This window comes from Monodelphis domestica, chromosome 1 (assembly GCF_027887165.1).
Source record: "Monodelphis domestica isolate mMonDom1 chromosome 1, mMonDom1.pri, whole genome shotgun sequence".
In the NCBI taxonomy this organism is placed as follows: Eukaryota; Metazoa; Chordata; class Mammalia; order Didelphimorphia; family Didelphidae; genus Monodelphis; species Monodelphis domestica.
The window spans coordinates 184,617,267-184,635,607 of NC_077227.1; the positions used below are offsets into that span (position 1 = coordinate 184,617,267).

Sequence of the window (18,341 nt, forward strand, 5' to 3'; positions counted from 1 at the left end):
TAGTACTTTCCATCAAGAAGCTTACATTCTAATGGAAGAAATGACATCTCTATAAATAGTTTTGTAAGATATCAATACAGAGAAGATGGAAGAAAGCTTTAAGAGGGGAAAGCATTAACAGTTGTGGATTTGGGTGGGGGGAAGTGAAAGAAAACCTGTAAAGACCTTCTGTAGAAAGCAGTATTTGAGCCAAGTCATAAAAAACCCTGTGGATTATAATTAATTTAATGTAAACTTCCATTATTTTTCTCTCAATGCTCAATCTCCTATCTCTATTCCTTTGCACTGGATATTCTCCATGTTTGGAATGTTTCCCTACTAATCCTCACCAATTAGAATTATATCTTTGTTCAATGACCAATAAGTGAACCTAATATTGGTGTCACTAAGTCATATTAATCTTAACATTCTCACTAAAAAAGGAATACAGATTATATAAAGAAAGAATAGCAAAATGAAAACGATTCTCCTTAGAGAGGAAAATAAAGGAATTGGTAGAGGTGGCTTTGTTATGCATCCAAAGGCAACAAGAAACAATTTCATATTATAGTTGGTGGCTTACTGATATGGATATCCCTAGGTCAGATGATAGCAGTTTTTGCATTAGAAGCCAAAGATGTATTGATGCAGACTTCCTATGATCGAGGGGAACTTCGTGAGTATTCCTTGAATGAGAGAAAGGAACTTTTACAAATCCAGACCTGTGAGTTACTCCTTTGCCACAGGAGTTCTCTGAGTTTAAGTCCATTTTCCATAAGATTCTCTCTCTAAAAATATTGGTAAGAAAATTTTATAGAATTTTGAGGATGTTTTATACAAGCTACTATTATTCTATCTACAACCTTACTAAATACTTCCTTTCTAAAAGCTGCTTAACATTAGCAAACTAAAGTGATTCTAAACTGCTGATCTTGAAGGGAAAGAACACTTGTTGGGGCTCAAGCCAATAATGCTGGGGGTCATGCCATGACCTAAAACTGAGAAGAAGATAGAATCAGGCTTTGGGGATCTTATTTGCCAATAGGAAAGTTTATATGGGCTACACTAAAATAATAAAAGATCTTTAAAAGATTTAACATCAAGCATACTTTCAGCAAACCTCTGCTTAGTCAAATTAAGGCAATTACTGAATTCCACTGAGCGTCCTTGGAGCAGCAGTGGCTGATGGCTATATTGGAAGCTTAGAGGAAAAAAAATTAAATAATTCTTATTCCCAAGGAGCTCACGTTCCAGCTGAAAGAGAATTAGGTACATGTAGAAGTGTGTACAAAATAAATATACAGAATAAATAAAAATGAATATATAAGGTAGTTAGGAAGGAAAGCACAATCCTTTGAAGGATTGTGAATGATGACATAAAGGTGGTGTTGAGCTGCTTCTTGAAGGCAATGGGAGATCTTATAAAGTAGAAGTGAGGAAAGAGTATATTCCAGGCTTGAAGGAAGGCTAATGTGAAAGTATGAAAATGGGAGATGGAATATTGTGTGATAAATACAGAAAATGCCAGACGAGGACATTGAGGTAAACAGGGTTAAGTAACTTGACCAGGATCACACAGCTAGCTCTATATTCATTTTGCCATTTATCTGTCTCTATATAATGCCTCTTAGTCTGAATTTGAATTCAAGTCTTCCTGATTCCAGGCCTGGCACAATATCCACTGTATCACTTACACTCATATATTAGAATAAAACTATTCATTATTATTATTATTATTATATTATTAAAAAATTCCTTACCTTCCATCTTGGAATCAATACTGTGTATTTGTTCCAAAGTAGAATAGTGGTAAGGGCTAGGCAATGGGTGTTAAGAGACTTGCCCAGGGTCACACAGCTGGGAAGTAAGTGTCTGAGGCCAAATTTGAATCCAGAACCTTCAGTCTCTGAGCCTGGCTCTCAATTCACTGAGCCACCCAGCTGCCTCCCGTAATTATTTTAAAAAATATATATATTTGTGCCAGAGTAGCACAAGGTTCTTCAGCTTAGTGGTAGAAACTTAACCCCTTTAGAAATAGATGTGATGATAAAGGAGGTTATATTAGTGCTTCTTTCGTCATATTTATGACTCTATAAAACCTTTTGAAATTTTGTCTTTTACTGAGATGAACTTAAGAGTGGGAAAGAACCTGAGAAATCATCCAGTCCAAATGAGAAAACTGAAACTCAGAGGTTGAGACTTATCCAAGGTCATACAACTAATAACTGGGAGATATAAGACAATAAACTGGAGTCGTCTTAAATCCAATATACATTCTATTATATTGTGTAGTCTTTAATTTATTTTCTCCAAAGAGTATAGTCTTGACACTGCAGAATTACTTGTTTAAGAGTTTGACTCTGGCAGTCCTTAGGTAGGTGAGATTCTAAGTACATGTGAAAAGCATTATTGCCCCAAAACTAACAAAATAAGACACAATATCAAAATTGCTAGTTCATGGCACTAGTAAATACAAATGGGAACATCCCCAATCTTAGTGCAGTTTAAAGCTATTTAAGTTAAACTTTAATGTATAGATTTGAGCTTAAATAGCTAAAAACTGCAAGAAGACCTCTGAGATGCCCTGACTTTGTGCATAGACAAAACTTTTCCTACCAAAGGTCTTTGTTTTCTTTATTAGAAAAGGGACCATTCCTTCTCTGCACGCTATTACTCCTTCCTCCAGCTTTCTCCTTCTCCTTGGCCTTTAGTTTTCCATTGTGAAAGCTTCAAAGACCCTGAGGCAGAGCAGAAGGGTGGAAAGGTCTGAGGTAGAAAGTTTGTGTGTGTTATAGACCTGCCCTCTAATTTCAGATGGTTTAGACAAGCTTTCACTTGTTAGAATCTCAGGGGCACAGACTGTGAAGAATGAAAAAATTGTAAAACTTGATTTGGATCGTTACTGGAAAAAGTCCAGTGGAATGGGGAGAACAGGAGGTCTGGGTGGGTGGGTGGGCGGGGGATGGAGAAGATATTGATTCAAGTCCTAGCTATGAAACATACTAGCTCTGTGGCATTGGGGAAGTTGCTTGATCCCTATAAGCTTCAGTTCCTCCATCTATAAAATGAGAATAATACTATTTGCATTATTTATCTTTTAGAGTTACTGTGGGATTCGTTGATCCCACACACATTATAATGCTTTGTAAATCATAAAGCACTATATCAGTACGTGTTACCGTTGAACAGTTTTTATTTAATTTAATGTTTTTAATGAAGTAGATAAGGAAAGCAATGAGGCATTATCTGACGTGATAAGGTTAAACCTGAATAGGTGGTTTTAGGTAAAAAAAGCATAATAAAAGAAGAAACCAATATTGTTTCTCCATTAATTTATTTTCTTTCACAATCATTCTCTTTGGCACTAATTACATCTATTTAGTATAGAAAACTTAGTGGTTTCTGTGGAGAAATGCTCCAATTATTCACAGTTGTGAAGAAAGATGAATTAACAGGCTTTTGATCAACTCAATTCACCAAGGACTTTCTGAGGGCTTATTTTGCACTAGTACTTTGCTAGGTGCTGTGGGGGGAATTCATAGAAACAGAGAAAATGGTGCTGGCCTTCAACAAGTTCTTTGGGAAATCTCCTCTCAACCATATGTTCTTTAGGTTGAAAAATGCCAGCTACCTAGTTCTATCTCTTTATTCAAGGTTACTCTTTACTGGTATGCATCTTCAAATCCATGCTTGTCTTTACTCATAAATAATAAGTTATTCTAGAGAATACAGCGCTAAGCTTAGAGTCCAGAAACTTGAGTTCAAATCTAGACTAATACATTTATTAGCTGTGCAACCCTGGGCAAGTCACTTAACCATGTTTGCTTTAGTTTTCCCATCTGTAAAATGAGCTAGAGAAGGAAATGGCAAACAACACCAGCATCTTTGCCAAGAAACCTCAGAATGGGGTCATGAAGAGTTGAACACAATTGAAACAATTCAAAACAAATAGTGGGTTAAGTGCCAAACTTGGAGTTCTGAATCTTGGGTTCAAATCACACCTCATAAATTATTTGCTTTGTGGCCATAGGTAAATCATTCCATATTGGGAAACTGAAAGATCCTTTTGAAGTAATCTAATCCTATCACTTCATTTCAGAGATGAAGCTGAGGAGACTCAAGGATGTTAAATGACTTTCCTGAGGTCAGACAGGTGGTAGGTGGTTGAACAGTAATGGCACTTTTTAGAAAGAGGTGAGTAAAGGTGAGAATTTGTAATAGACTAAGGAGACTGGCAGTAATAGTTAAAAGATTTTTGTAATAGCATAATTTCTAAATGTCAAGAACTGGAAACAACCTAAAATCTCAACAATGGGAGAATGGTTAAATAAATTGTGGTAGATTCATATAATAGAAAATTATAATACAATTAAAATAGGCAAGTATGAGAAATACAAGAAATATGAAAAGACCTTTAGGAAATAATGCAAAGTAAAAAAAAAGAATAAAAAGAATAGAAAATACACCATGACCATATAAGAAAAAAAGTTAATTTGCAATAAATGGACAAACAAAGAATCTTGATGGTGACTTCGAGGGAGTGACTGGGAAGTTGTTATGACATTTTCTGTGTTGAAATTCATATTTAGTTAAAATGCAAATAGTTGCAAAGCAAATTTAATTGGCTGCACTGATGTGTAAAGTTAAGTTTATAATAAATCATTTAAAAATCTACTACAGGTCTTCCTGAGAAATGGTTATCACTTCATTAAAATAATTTGACTGTATAGATGTTTGAATGTAAATTCTATTTGGATTGGTTTAAAAAAGAAGAAAACAGTGATGAGAGATCATGGAATAGTAGAGCTAAAAGAGGCCTTAGGCAATGCAGATCAATTAAAGAAGGGATAAAAGAACAAAAAGAAGAAATAATTAATGAAGCAAAAGAAAATTATAATGTTGAAACAACATATCAACATTTTGGGGATAAAGTTAAAGTAGTACTCAGGAGAAAATCATATCCCTATAAACATATATTTTAAAAAATAGAAAAGAAGAGGATGTTTTTAAAGTTAGAAAGCCAACAAGTGAACTAAAATATATATACAAAAGAGGAGATAATAAAGAATAAAGAGAAATAGATAAGCTGGAAACTAAACACATAGTGGAAATGGAAAACTGAACTAAAAGCTATTTTTTTTACAAAACTAACAAAATTGATAAACCTTTAGCCAACCTGATTGAAAAATTGAAGACAGAAAAGCAAATCAACAAAAAACAAACGAACAAGGTGAAACCAGAGTAAAACCAGAAGAAATTATCAAAATCTATATGCACAGTTATATCCTAACAACTCTGAAGACACAATAGAGGAATAACTTCAAATATATAAAATGCTTTAAACCACCAGAAGACTAAATAGATATTTTAAATAATGCAATATCAGAAGGGAAAATACAACTATACTGTTAGGTAGTATTGCAGGTGAGAGGGATCTGAATCCTGATCCCGATGGTTTCATGGTAGAATCTATTAAACATTTAAAGAACAATTAGTAACAATACTGAAAAATTATTCTTAAAAACTGAGAAAGAAAACATTCTATTAGACTCCTTTTACAAAACAAATACAGTCTTAAAATAGCTAAATCAGGCAAGAATAAAGCACAAAAGGAAACTACAAATTATAATCATTAATGAATATTGATTTAAAAAACCTGCAACAGTTCACTTATATGAAATCATTCTTTACAAGTAAATTGGATTTTTACCAGAGATGAAAGGATGGTTCAACATTAGAAAAATAATTAATGTAACTAATTTAATGAAAAACAAAAGCATCAATAAGTATGTTATCTGAATGTAGAAAAAGCCATTAACACAATGCAATGCTCACTTATGCGAAAAGTCCTGAAAAACATAAGCAGAGGGGGCTTTTTAATATCTTAAAAAGTTATCTATTTAAAATAACAAAATATGCATTAAATGCAAAGGAGATACATTGTAAGTTTTCCCAATACAGCAGGAATAAAATAAAAATAAAACTAGGATGTCTACTCTTCTCACTATTATCTGACATAGTTTTAGAAATGATAACAATAATAATGACAAGAGAAAGAATTTGAAAGCAATAAGATAATCAAAGAGATAAAATTATCCCAATTTCTTGATGACAGGAATCAGCAAATAATTGAGACACTTGATAGTTTCTATACAGATAGAAATTATAAAATGAATCTACAAAAATAAAAATCAATTCTATATAAAGAAAAGGCACTAAAAGGGAAATATTATTCCAAGTAACTACAAAATGCACAAAATATCTAAGATTCAACCTAAAACAGTACACAAAGACTTGCATAGATTCAGTTACAAATCATTATTTAAAGAAATGAAGAATAACCTAAACAACAGGAGCAATAGCCAATGCTTATAGTTGGATTGTGTCAATATAATAAAAAGGACAATATGACCAAAGTTAATTGAAAGTTTTAATGCTGTGCCAATAAAACTATCAAAGAGATACTTGAAATCACCAGAGAAAATAACAAAAGTCATATGGAGAAACAAAAGATCCAGAACATCAAGGGAAATAATAGAATAGAAAGGTAGGGGAAAAGAAGAAATTGCTCTTCAAGACCTCACTCTATTATAAAGCATCCATCATCAAACACATCTGGTATTGGTTAAAAATTTAAAAGTAGACCAATGGAAGACTAGACAAAGAGAATCAGAAATAATGGAACTCAATAATAGGGTGTTCCATAAATCAGAAAATGTAAACTACTTAAGAAAAATTCCTTATTTTATTAACAAACAAACAAACTTCTAGGAAAACTGGAAAGCTAAGATGGCAGAAATTAAGTTTACATCAGTATCTTGCAACATATTCCACAATAAATTCTAAATGCATATGTTACCTTAAGATTATATCACAGAAAAATTAGAAGACAATAATAGCATATATCTTCCACAGCTATATGGTAGAAAATGTATTTAATAATAAAAAAGATAGAGGTGATTACAAAAGATAAAACAAGTAACTTTGGTTATATGAAGCTGAAAAGAGTTTGCACAAGCAAAATCAATGCATCTATGATAAGGTAAACAACTGAATAGGGGAAAAAAAATCTTTGTGTCAAGCTTCTAAGATGAGTTGTGGGTATCCAAGACACACAGACTACACACATACACATATACATTGTCTTAGTATTTATAAAAATTCAGAGATATTTGCAAAATATAGCTTTGTGTATACACATATGCATGTACATGTATTTTTGACCAAAAGTCATTTCCTAATACATAAGTGGATAAGAGGTAAAAGATATGAACAAAGAGTTCCAATAAAATTGCAAACCATTTGAAAAAAAGATGCATTTAGTCACAAATGATAAGAATAATATAAATTAAAAAAAAAACCTTGAAATTGCCCATTAGACCCTGAAAATGACCACAATGACAAAAGATGGGAATAATTTACATTCTGGGGTAGAGCTATGAATCAGAACAAAAATTTTGAAATACAAAATGGAATTATGTAAATAAAATTATTAAAATGTTCATATCTTTTGAAACAGAGATCATGCTGCTAGATTTTTTATTCCAAGAGTAACAGCGATAAGAAAAAAATCACCAATTTATACCAAAATACTTACTGCAGCACTTTTTATTTCAACAAAGAATTGGAAATAAAATAAATGTCCATTGGTTGTGAAATGGCTAAATAAATTATGGGAATGAAGATAATGGAATATTACTCTACTACAAGAAATGACAAATATGATCAGTGACATAATCAGAGCCACAAATATACGTAACAATTACAAAAATATAAATGGACAAACAACCAAACAATCAAAAATGAATGTTGCAAAATTACAAAGAACAATCACAGCCCCAGAAAAGCTAAATGTGAAACTTCTTATCCCACTCCCCTGAAAAAGTAGAAAGTCCACAGCTATGGTACATTGCATACATTTTCAAACTTTCAATATGTTAGTTGGATTTGATAAAAAATTTCTGTTCTTTTTTTCTTTTGAAAATACTATTATTTGAGATAACTCTTAGGAGAGAGGAAGGTAGGAAGAGTTCAAAGGGAAATTCTGGTAATACCTTTATTTAAAAAAAAAAAGATAATGTAAAATTCCTACATCTTACTAATGAGGAAAATGGAACCCACATCTTTTACCAGGATGACTTTTAAATGGATATAAGCCCTAGATATATAAAAGTTTGCATAGTAACACATTATATAAACAGGGAAGAAACTATTATTTATATCTATAGATAAAACATTCATAACAGTAAGATAGAGAAGATTATAGAAGATAAAATGAAAAATTACAGAAAATTTATGGTATTTTACAGAAATAAATATAATAAAGCTCAAATTGGAAGAGAAGCAATTAACTGGGTAAGTCTTTACAGCAACTTTCTTTGACAAAGATTTCATAAGAAATGAAATGAAATTTATAAGATTGAGCATTCATTAACTAATAAATGGTCTCAGGATTTGAATAGGCAGTTCTCAAAGGAAGAAACTTGGGATATCTGTAGCCATAAGGGGAAAGAATGCTTCTAAGTCAGTAATAATTAGATGCAAATGAAAGCAATTCTGAAGTTCAGAATCATACTTGTCAGGTTAGCAAAGATGATTACAAAGGAGAAAATAACAAATGTCTGAGGGACTATGGGAAAATGTACTTAGTAATATATTGTTGGAGACTGACCACATGCACTAGGGCATAAAAACATTGTAAACAAGTGCAAAAGAGCAGAAATAATAAATACAACATTTTCAGATCACGATGCAATGAAAATAATAATTAGTAAGGGTACATGGAGAGGCAAATAAAAAATTAATTGGAAATTAAATAATACGATTCTCCAAAATCGGTTAAAAAACAAATCATAGGAACAATAATTTCATTGAAGAAAATGACAATGATGAGACATCCTTTCAAAATCTATGGGGTGTAGCCAAAGAAGAGGAGGGGAGGGAAAGAATATGATTCTTGTAACCAAGGAATAATGTTCTAAATTGACTAATTAAATAAAATTAAAAAAAATAATGTATTGTTGGTAGAGCAGTGAATGAGTATAACCATTCTGGAAAACAATTTGTTGTTATTCCACTTCTCTCCATCCTTTCCATCCTTTAAGCCTGTTTATTTTTCTGTACTGCTACCTCAAATCCTTCCACCTTTCAGTTCTTTCCTAGGCCATTACTCCTGCCCTGGCTAAGATCTTCCCTTCTCCGTCATGACCTCTTGGTGAACCAGTTCATTTCTAAATTACTCCTCTTTTCTCAAGTCCCTGGCTCCTTTTCCTATTGAAGATCTTGCCATTCATTGAAAACTCTGTCTCCAAAGTTACCAACAATCTCTAAAATGTCAAATGTAGTGGCCTTTTCTCAAATCATTTCTTCTTTATTTCTCTGTAAAAGAGTGGCATTCTTTTTTTAATTAATATTTTACTTTCCCTCCTATGACATCTAAGAACAAATTTTTAAAAATTCATTAAAAAAAGTTTTAAGTTCCAAATTCTCTCCTTTCAATCCTCCTTCCCTTAATTCCTTCCTTCTCTCCCTGTCTCTGAGATGGTAAGCAGTCTGATTTTATATGTGTAATCATGAAAAACATTTTTCCATATTAGTCATTTTGCAGAAGAGATCGAAAATGAAAAATAAAAGAGAAAGAAAGTGTAATATAATAAGTTTCAGTCTGCATTTAGACTCCATCAGTGTTTTCTTGGAAGAAAGATGGCAATTTTCATCATGATAGACTGAGATTGTCTTGGATCTCTGCATTGCTGAGAATAACTAGGTCATTCACAGTTTATTCATCAAGGAATATTGCAGTCACTGTGTACAATATTCTTCTGGTTCTGCTCACTTCACTTTGCATCATTTCATGTAAGTCTTTCCAGTTTTTTTCTGAAATCATTCTGCTTGTCATTTCTTATAGCACCATAGTATTCCATCACAATCATATGCCACAACTTGTTCAGTTATTTCCCAATTGATGAATAATCCCTCAATTTTCAATTATTTATTTATACAAAAAGAGCCACAATAAATATTTTTGTACAATAAATATGTCCTTTCCCCCTTTTCTTTTCTTAAAAAAATATCTTTGGGATAAAGACCTAGTAATAGTATTGATGAATCAAATAATCAAAGTCAAATCTACAGTTGTAGAGTCTTTTAAGTATAGTTCCAAATTGTTCTCCAGAATTGTTGGATCAGATCACAACTCTACCAACTGTGTATTAGTGCCTCAAATGGATGACCTTGTTTATTTCTTCTGTCCTATAGTCCTATGTATGCCCTAGCATCACAAGTACCCTGTTTTGCATACGTATTTGTAAAAAACCCCTAAGAATAGAAACAATATTATCATTATTTAATGGATTTATAATTCATTATGTAGTCTACATACCAAACAATTATTCTATTTAATTTTTTATCAATAGTTTTGTATAAATGAATGAAAGCATAGAAGATATCCTGCATATGACACAAAGCTGGGAAAAATAATTAAAGTATTGGATGACAGTCAAGATCCAAAAAGATATTAGGCCACAACATCAGACTTAAAATAAGATTAAAATGCATAGGAATCAATGTAAAAAAAATCAGTTTCCAAAGAGCAAGTTGGGAGAGGATTTGTTAAACATTAGTTTATATAAAAAAGGATATCTTGGAAAAAGACATCTGAATCTGCTAATACCAAGGCCAAATGTTATTGTGTCACCCTAACTCAGAAAGTAGTTGAGATTATCTTGAAGAATAAGAGTGAAATATTTCACTTGATGACTTAGCTACTCTGTTTCCAGGGAAATCTTTGGATTTCACTATAGCAGAGTTGCTAGAAATAAGATTATAATTTGGTGATCATAACATCAAAGGGTCATAGCTGAAAGGGACCTTAGAAATGAACTAGAACAGCCCTTTTCTTCTACAGATGAGGAAAATGAAGTTCAGAGAGATTACGTAAAGGATAAGACATGGGTAAGGTCACATCTGGGATAAGTAGAAGAGCTCAGACTTATCCTCAGATCCCTTGACTCCAACTTCACCTGCACCTATTCAAGACACTTGCTATAAAACTTTTCTTGCTCAAATCATAATGAAAAGAGCAGAAGCTTGGGAAAATCACTTCACCATTTTCCTCATGTGTAAAATGTTTTTAAAAATATTACTTGCATTACAACATCATTCCACAATTTCATTAGGAAAGAACTTTGTAAACTGTAAAGACCCATTGGCAGAAACTATACTTGTAGATGTTCCTAGAAATGATGCCAGGGCAGTGGAAGGGCTGCTAACACAATGAAGACAGCCTATAGAGAATACTTCCTTGGAGCAGCTATTTTTTTCTGGTCCATAAAATCATCAGGCATCGTGGTGATGACAATAGAATACAAACTGAATTGTTTCTTGTAGTATTCATGGTAATGTCCCTTACCTAAGGCTGAGAAGCACAAGAGGTTTCATCTGAGAAATATTATTACACTGTAGTGGAGAAATTGGTGGTGAGCCTCCATGTAGACTGGATTTTCTCTGATGAAAAGAGTGCAATATTAGAAGCTATGGGACAATGGATTCTTGCAATTGTTATAATAGCATTGATTTCTGCTTAATACTAACAAAATTACTTTCATTTAGTTTTGTTTACATATTTATATTTCTATTCTTGTTCCTTTCCTCATTCTCTAGACTTCTCTGCCATGCTCCTAAGTAGCCTTCTTCATCTGGACTTTGCCTCTGCATCAACCTTTTGTTGGCCAGTTCCTTTTGGAACCTTTGTTCTAAGCCAATGCAAGCCACCAGCTATGCTCATTCACTCCAAGCTCTTGTCTACCATACCCTAGTGTAAGTACCTTCTCACCTCTTTGTTCTTCTGCTTCCATGATATGTTGACTTCCTTCTTTAGAATGGAAGCTCCTTGGAGGCAAGAACTGGCTTTTTGCTTGTATTTTTATTGCCAGTGCTTAGTGCAGAGCCTGGCACTTAGTAAATGCTTGTTGTGATAGTTTTTCAGCCCAATTTATCTGCTTACAAATGGAGAAATGATATCAATCTCCCTGGTTGCCTAACAGTTATTGTCCCAGGGTTCCAAGTAAATATAGAACGAAGTGTCCAATTTTGGCAATTACTTATAGCATTTCTCTCCAAAAGGGTTACTTGCATTTGGTTTTTCTCTCCAAATGTATTAGCCTCTATTGATTCTGGTAAAGGATGCTTCATAAAAAGCTGGAGGGGACCTCAGTTGCACTGTTCATTTTACAGATGAGGAAACTGAAGCCCAGGGAAGTTCAATGACTTGCCCAGGGTCACATAGATGTTAAGTATCAAAAGTAAAATTTGAACCCAGCTCAATCCCAGAGTCAATACTCTTTCATTTTGCCATATTGCTATACTATCTTGTATATATTTTTTAAAACACCACTTTCCCAATTTCCTAAGCTCATTTGAACATAAAATTTTTCCTGTGTTGTTACTCTACATTAGCATAGTTTACTCTCCTTCCAGGAGATGATTTGTCTCACTCCTTTTTCCAAATAACATTCTTTTTGCCAGATCACTCCTCTGTCTCCGAAACTATCTATGCTGGGATTTTTTTTTCAACTACTCACTATATCAAGCAAGCAAAAAAAAAATTCCTTTTCTTTGTCTTCAAGTTCCCCAACCATCTTGAAAATCTTGCATTTAATCTTTCCCCCATAGATCCAACCTAGTGATAGAATTAAGGACTGGACCTGCTGATTCAGTAGAATAGAGAAATCCCAGGCAAAGAAGCCTCTGCCAAGGCAAGCTGGTACCTTCATGGCAATTTATAATCTTAGACAGTTAGTTGCCTGGAGCATAGTTGTCAAACATGCTGTTGGCCCACATGAAGCCCATAGCATTCATGAATGAGATCTGAACCAGATTAATTAACAGAATAAATAATAATACCATAAGCCAAAAGATGATGTTAATATGAGGTTTTCAAGTCAATATGGGGCCTACAGAGATGAGTAGGTACATTTTAGTGGCTTTTGTTTCTTTTTTCTTTTTCTTCTTCTTTTAAACCAGTAGTCTGAGTGCTTTAATGCTTTTGCTTAGGGACTACAGTGAAAACTTTGTCTAGGAATACAGCAAATTCACCTTTCTTTAGCAAAGGATAAGGCTATGCTAGAGAGAGTATCTGGAAACTAGAAAAGTGACCATGATGATTACATTATCTTATAATGTTTAATATACACTCTTTACCCGTTTTGACTACCCAGATTTATAAAACGGGCTGTGAGAAGTACATTTTTTCAAAAGTTTAATTTTCTTCAGATAGTACATAACTTTGCCAATGAACGTCCTTGGGTAGTTTGCTCAGACAACTGAAATGACAGGATAGAGTTGAGTGGCAGATGAAGGTGACTCCTCATGAGTGTGCTTCCACTAGTTTTCAGCTTTTGTCACAGCTTCTTCAAAGGGCCTGCTCTAAGAAATGATCATACTGACTTGCCAAGATCTTTTGGAATTCCTTAATGGTTTATTCCAGGGTCACCAGCTTCCCCATATGTCCTGTGAATACTTCAGCAACCTAGAACAGCTGGGACTAGAAATGCTGGATTTTCTGGGCATGAGTCATTCCTCAGATGTCTTTTTCAGATAATTCATCCATTCCAAGGATAACAATGATGACCTGGAAGGACTTACAGCCCTGCAGGATCTTTTGCAAATCACAGTACTAATTGCCAACAATGTTGGGGTTCATGATCCAGGAGGTAGAGTCCAGAGAATCCACTGCAGGGTAACTATCTCAGCAATGGCCCAGGACAGTACAGAAGCTTCCAAGTAGGCAAGCTAGTGGGTTTAATCAAATTACCAGCAGTCACATAGATGGCTTGCATAGAGGTGATAGAACCCTTCTTGGTTGTGGTAATTCTTTCCTGCATGGTACCCACATCAGTGACCAAGTTGGGCTGGTAACCAATCCACAGCAGAGGGGATTATGCCTACTAAAGCAGACACCTCTGAGCTAGTCAGAGTGAATCTAGATATACTATCAGTGAAATGCAACACAGCTCGACCCCCCCCCCCCCCATTCTCTCTGAAGTATTCAGACACAGTTAGGCCAGTCAAGGCTACCCATGTCCAAGAATCAGGTGGCTCATTCATCTGGAGCCATATATTAATGCTACCTTGGAAGTGACATCCTTCAAATTGATGACACTAGACTCAATCATCTCAAGTTACTAGTCATTGCCCTCTTGAGTTTGTTCACCAACACCAGAAAAGACAGAATAGCAAATAGCCAGTGGCCTTGGCAACATTGTTGATTAGCTTCATATACCAGCAACACCAAATAGACCAAATGTTGCTACCCTTGGCATAGGGGTTTCAAAAGATCCACAGCTTTGATGCCAGGGACCAAGCTTTCTTGCTCCACAGTCATCTCTATGAACTCAGGAGCTTCAGCACAGACAATAGCAAGTTGGTTCTGATTCTGGCTCTACAATCACAGCTGTGTTCTTCCTAGTGTCCCAGGTCCCCAGAGGAATTTTGATTGGGGCCCCAGAATCATAGAATTTCTGCCTTCTGACCAATCCCTTGGTATCATCCATGGAAATGATCTAAACTGTGCTCTCACCCAAATGATGGGTGACCTCCAGAACCAGCCTGATTTCCTTGACCTGCACTTTTGGGCATTGAGGATGGGAAGGAATCCTTCATTGAACTTCATGTCTAGTATGTCCTGCATGACACCCAAAATGCACCCACTTCTCCTGGGCCAGCTAGTGTACCCCTCATTGCAAGATCTGAGCTATGAGCCTCTCCTACCAACCCTCAACCCCAACCCCTGGCCAAGGCAGGAGCTGCACAGCCCAAGAGCCCCAACATGGCCACATCTGGGGAGAGTCCAGCTGCTTGACTCTGTAGAAGCCTGGGCAGAACTCCCATGGCCTTTGTTTCTATTTGAGTTTGACACTGCTGGGCTAGATCACTGAAAGGTAAAGTGATTACCAGAAGCCATATATAGTCAGCATTTGTCCAAGGTAAAAATTGAACTCAGGTCCTCCTGACTCTAAGGTTAGCTCTACCTTCTACCATGTTGCCTCTAGGACCAACCTAATTCCTTGACATTTGTTCACATGGAAGATAAACTTGCTCCCAGGTTTGGGATTCTATACAAACTGTTGCCTCAATGCATGAAAGCCCTCTTCTCAGAAAGATTATACAAGGAGAGAGAATTCATGGCTCCTCCCTTCACTTCTGCTATGAGTCCATCACACAGGAGAGAGCACACATAGCAATGTGTAATAACAGCTCCTTCCTTTTTCGAACCGCCGCTTTGAGGAGTATCTGCTATTTGATGAGAGTGACTTTGCCAGCAGCTAATGTTGATCATTTCTTTTTCTCTTTGATAGGGCAAAAACTGAGGTGGAGAGTGAAATATGAGAGAGTCACAGAGAGCTCTGTGACTAGTAGAAATAGATGACAGACAGACAGACAGATAGACAGACAGAGACAGAGACAGAGGTAGAAAGAGAGAGATTGGCCACATTACAGGACATCTAGTAGATGCTTCTATATATTTGCTTAATTAAGTGGAATAGAAATGAAAGTTTTACTTCTAAAAGTTGCAGTTTTAATACAAAATCATTTTATGTTTTTATATTTTTCCTATCAGGGACAAACTTTTCTCTTATGGATTGTCAGTCTCCATGTTAATTGAATCTTCTCTAAACTCCATTGATGCCTTACAGGTGGTTCTGGAACCTGTTAAGCTAGAATAGCCACATACAAGCAGAAGGCACACTTACATTTTGTGGAGACACTCATCACAAATAATCCATCTTTTACATTTACTCTTATCTCAATCACATTGATCTTTATAATGTGTTAGTGGTAAGAGAGAAATATTTTTGGCCTTGCATCTCATGGTAGACCACCAAATAAGGCATGGATGGATTACAATCCATGTCAGTGAAGAAAGTTTCAGTAGTTCTTCAGTCATGTCTGATTCTTTTTGATCACATTTGGGTTTTTTTGGCAGACATTAGAGTGGTTGGCCATTTCCTTCTCCAGTTCATTTTGTAGATGAGGAAACTGAGGCACACAGGATTAAGTGACTGTTCAAGGTCTTCAAAATGTCTAAGGTCAGATTCGATCTCAGAAAAATGAGTCTTCCTGACTTCAGAATCAACATTACATCCACTGTGTCACCTTGTTGCCTCTTGACCTCTCTGTTGAAAAACAAATATATGGAATAAATCAGGTTGTAAAATTTTATCTCTATAGTTCACCTCAACCCATCTTTATAGTGATGCATTCAGAAAACCTGATTGTTCCTTAAATTTTTTTTGTAGATGTTAAAGAATTAAAGCTGTAGGTAGCCAAAAGGCAAAGGATAGTTTATTGACTATTATCGATGACAGATTATGAAAGAGATATTAATATTAGTAGAGAGATGACTGGCTGGAAGAGTTGGGTGAGTCATGTAGCAAGGGCAAGGAAGAAATAGCATATGTGTTTCACTGGTATAAATATAAAGAGATTCAGAGGCAGTTTAATACAATTTTGGATATATTCATGGATTTATAAAATTGTAGACTCAATTCCAAAAGCCACCTATGGTTGAAGAAAATCTTCTGGGTAATTTCCAAACCATTCTAGCTATCCTTAAGTCATCATTCCCATCTCCTTCCTACTCTAATCTTAGATTCTTGCCCTGGATTTCCTGCTCTGACGAATGGACTTTTTTTGCCTTATATTGCCTAGAATCATGCTCCTATGTCACTTTGCTGGTATTTCCATATTATGTTATCTTCATTAAGGCTATTACTCTTATTTACCTATTATTGCAATCTTGGACTCTCCTTCTGAGTGCCCTGGCTCTGACAGGCCTCCACACTACTTTCTGGGCCATCAGACAATACTGTCTGCTCTCCATCCATTATTTCCATCGTCCTCCCTTTTAGACCTTGGAACTATTCTTCTTTAACTCTAATAGCTGAATTTCCTCCTTAGAGCACCCAGAATTAGGTCTCTGTGCCACTTTCAGGGCACCTTCACATCATGCCTCCCTGTGGAGACTTCCTCCCCATGCCCCCTTTTTTTGTCCTTCTATTAAGATGTAAGCATATTGAGGCTTGTATTTGTATACAACTTGCTTGTATTTGAATCCCCAGAAATTAGCACAGCGCCTGACACATAGTAAGTGTTTAATAAATGATTCATTCATCTGTCGATCTGTAGAATGAGAAGGTATGATGAGTTACAAGCTTTCCTACTGCAACGAGTACCCACATCGATGAGATACCTGATCCAGAATAATGAAATTATTTTGATAGCTAAAGACATATTATTATTCTAAAGCTGGCCATGCAAAGCACATGAAAGTCAAATCTTTATTATACCTTGATTCTGTTTTCATGAACCAAAAAAATTGCAAATATTGTGGGCAACAGTATTTTAATGTCTAAACTAAACTAGCTTAGATATCTGGTGATGTGAGTTGAAGATGATTCAGGTCATTAATTCCTTTATTAAAAGAAAAATTATTGAGCATCGTTTATGTACAAGGACTATGCTGTATACGGTGAGGGTAACAAAAGTAAAATGTGATAATCAATCAATAAGTATATATTAAGTGTGCCAGGCACTGGGATAAATGCTGGAGATACCAAAGAGGCAGAAGATAGTTCCTGCCCAGAAGTAACTTAAAATCTAATGGAGTATGACTTCTATAAACTACCTGTTTGTATAGCTGAGTCAAACCCCTGCCACCATGATATATATATATATGTCTCAAGGTTTGTATTTTATATACAGTTGGTTTAAAAATGCTTATGGTTGTGGAAACATTCCAAGAATAAGGACAGTGTTTAGATGCCTGGGGATTTATATGGACAAAGCATACTAAACTGATTTTTTTTTCACTGTACCCATTAGTTAACTCTTTCAGGTCCATTTGTCTGCAAAAGACCTCCATCTACAATAGGGGCCAGACATAAGTTGATTGATTATAAAATTTAATATAAATTTAGATTTAAAAATCTAATGGTCCTCATGGAATTAATAGTTTACTAGAAGGGATGGTAAATATATATAAAAACTGTTGCATACATTTCAATATTAAGTGCCATAAAGAGAGGTACAAATTGCATTTGGAGTTTGGAGGTGAGAGATAAGATTAAAGTAATCAAAGGATGGGCAGGTAAACATGAGCTATAGAATAATTAAGAAGGAAATGGCTAAAAAGTTGAGTAATGGATGGAAGAGATATTGAGAAGACAGAATCAACTGAACTTGATGACTGGGTGTGGGGGAAGAGAAAGAGGGAGTAAATGAATTTCTTATTATTATGATCTAATAGATTTTAATCCTCCCTAGTTTCACAAGCACAATTATTCCTGCCTAACTCATAGATC

The 18,341-nt window shown here is 34.9% G+C and overlaps 1 protein-coding gene and 1 pseudogene across 2 annotated transcripts in view; both read right to left on the reverse strand.

Annotated features, from left to right (window-relative positions):
* FAM227B (family with sequence similarity 227 member B) overlaps window positions 1-18,341 on the reverse strand; it is a 319,277-nt gene that overhangs the window by 82,300 nt on the left and 218,636 nt on the right. The window lies entirely within an intron of this gene.
* Window positions 10,805-16,874, reverse strand: LOC130453767 (ATP synthase subunit beta, mitochondrial-like; annotated as a pseudogene).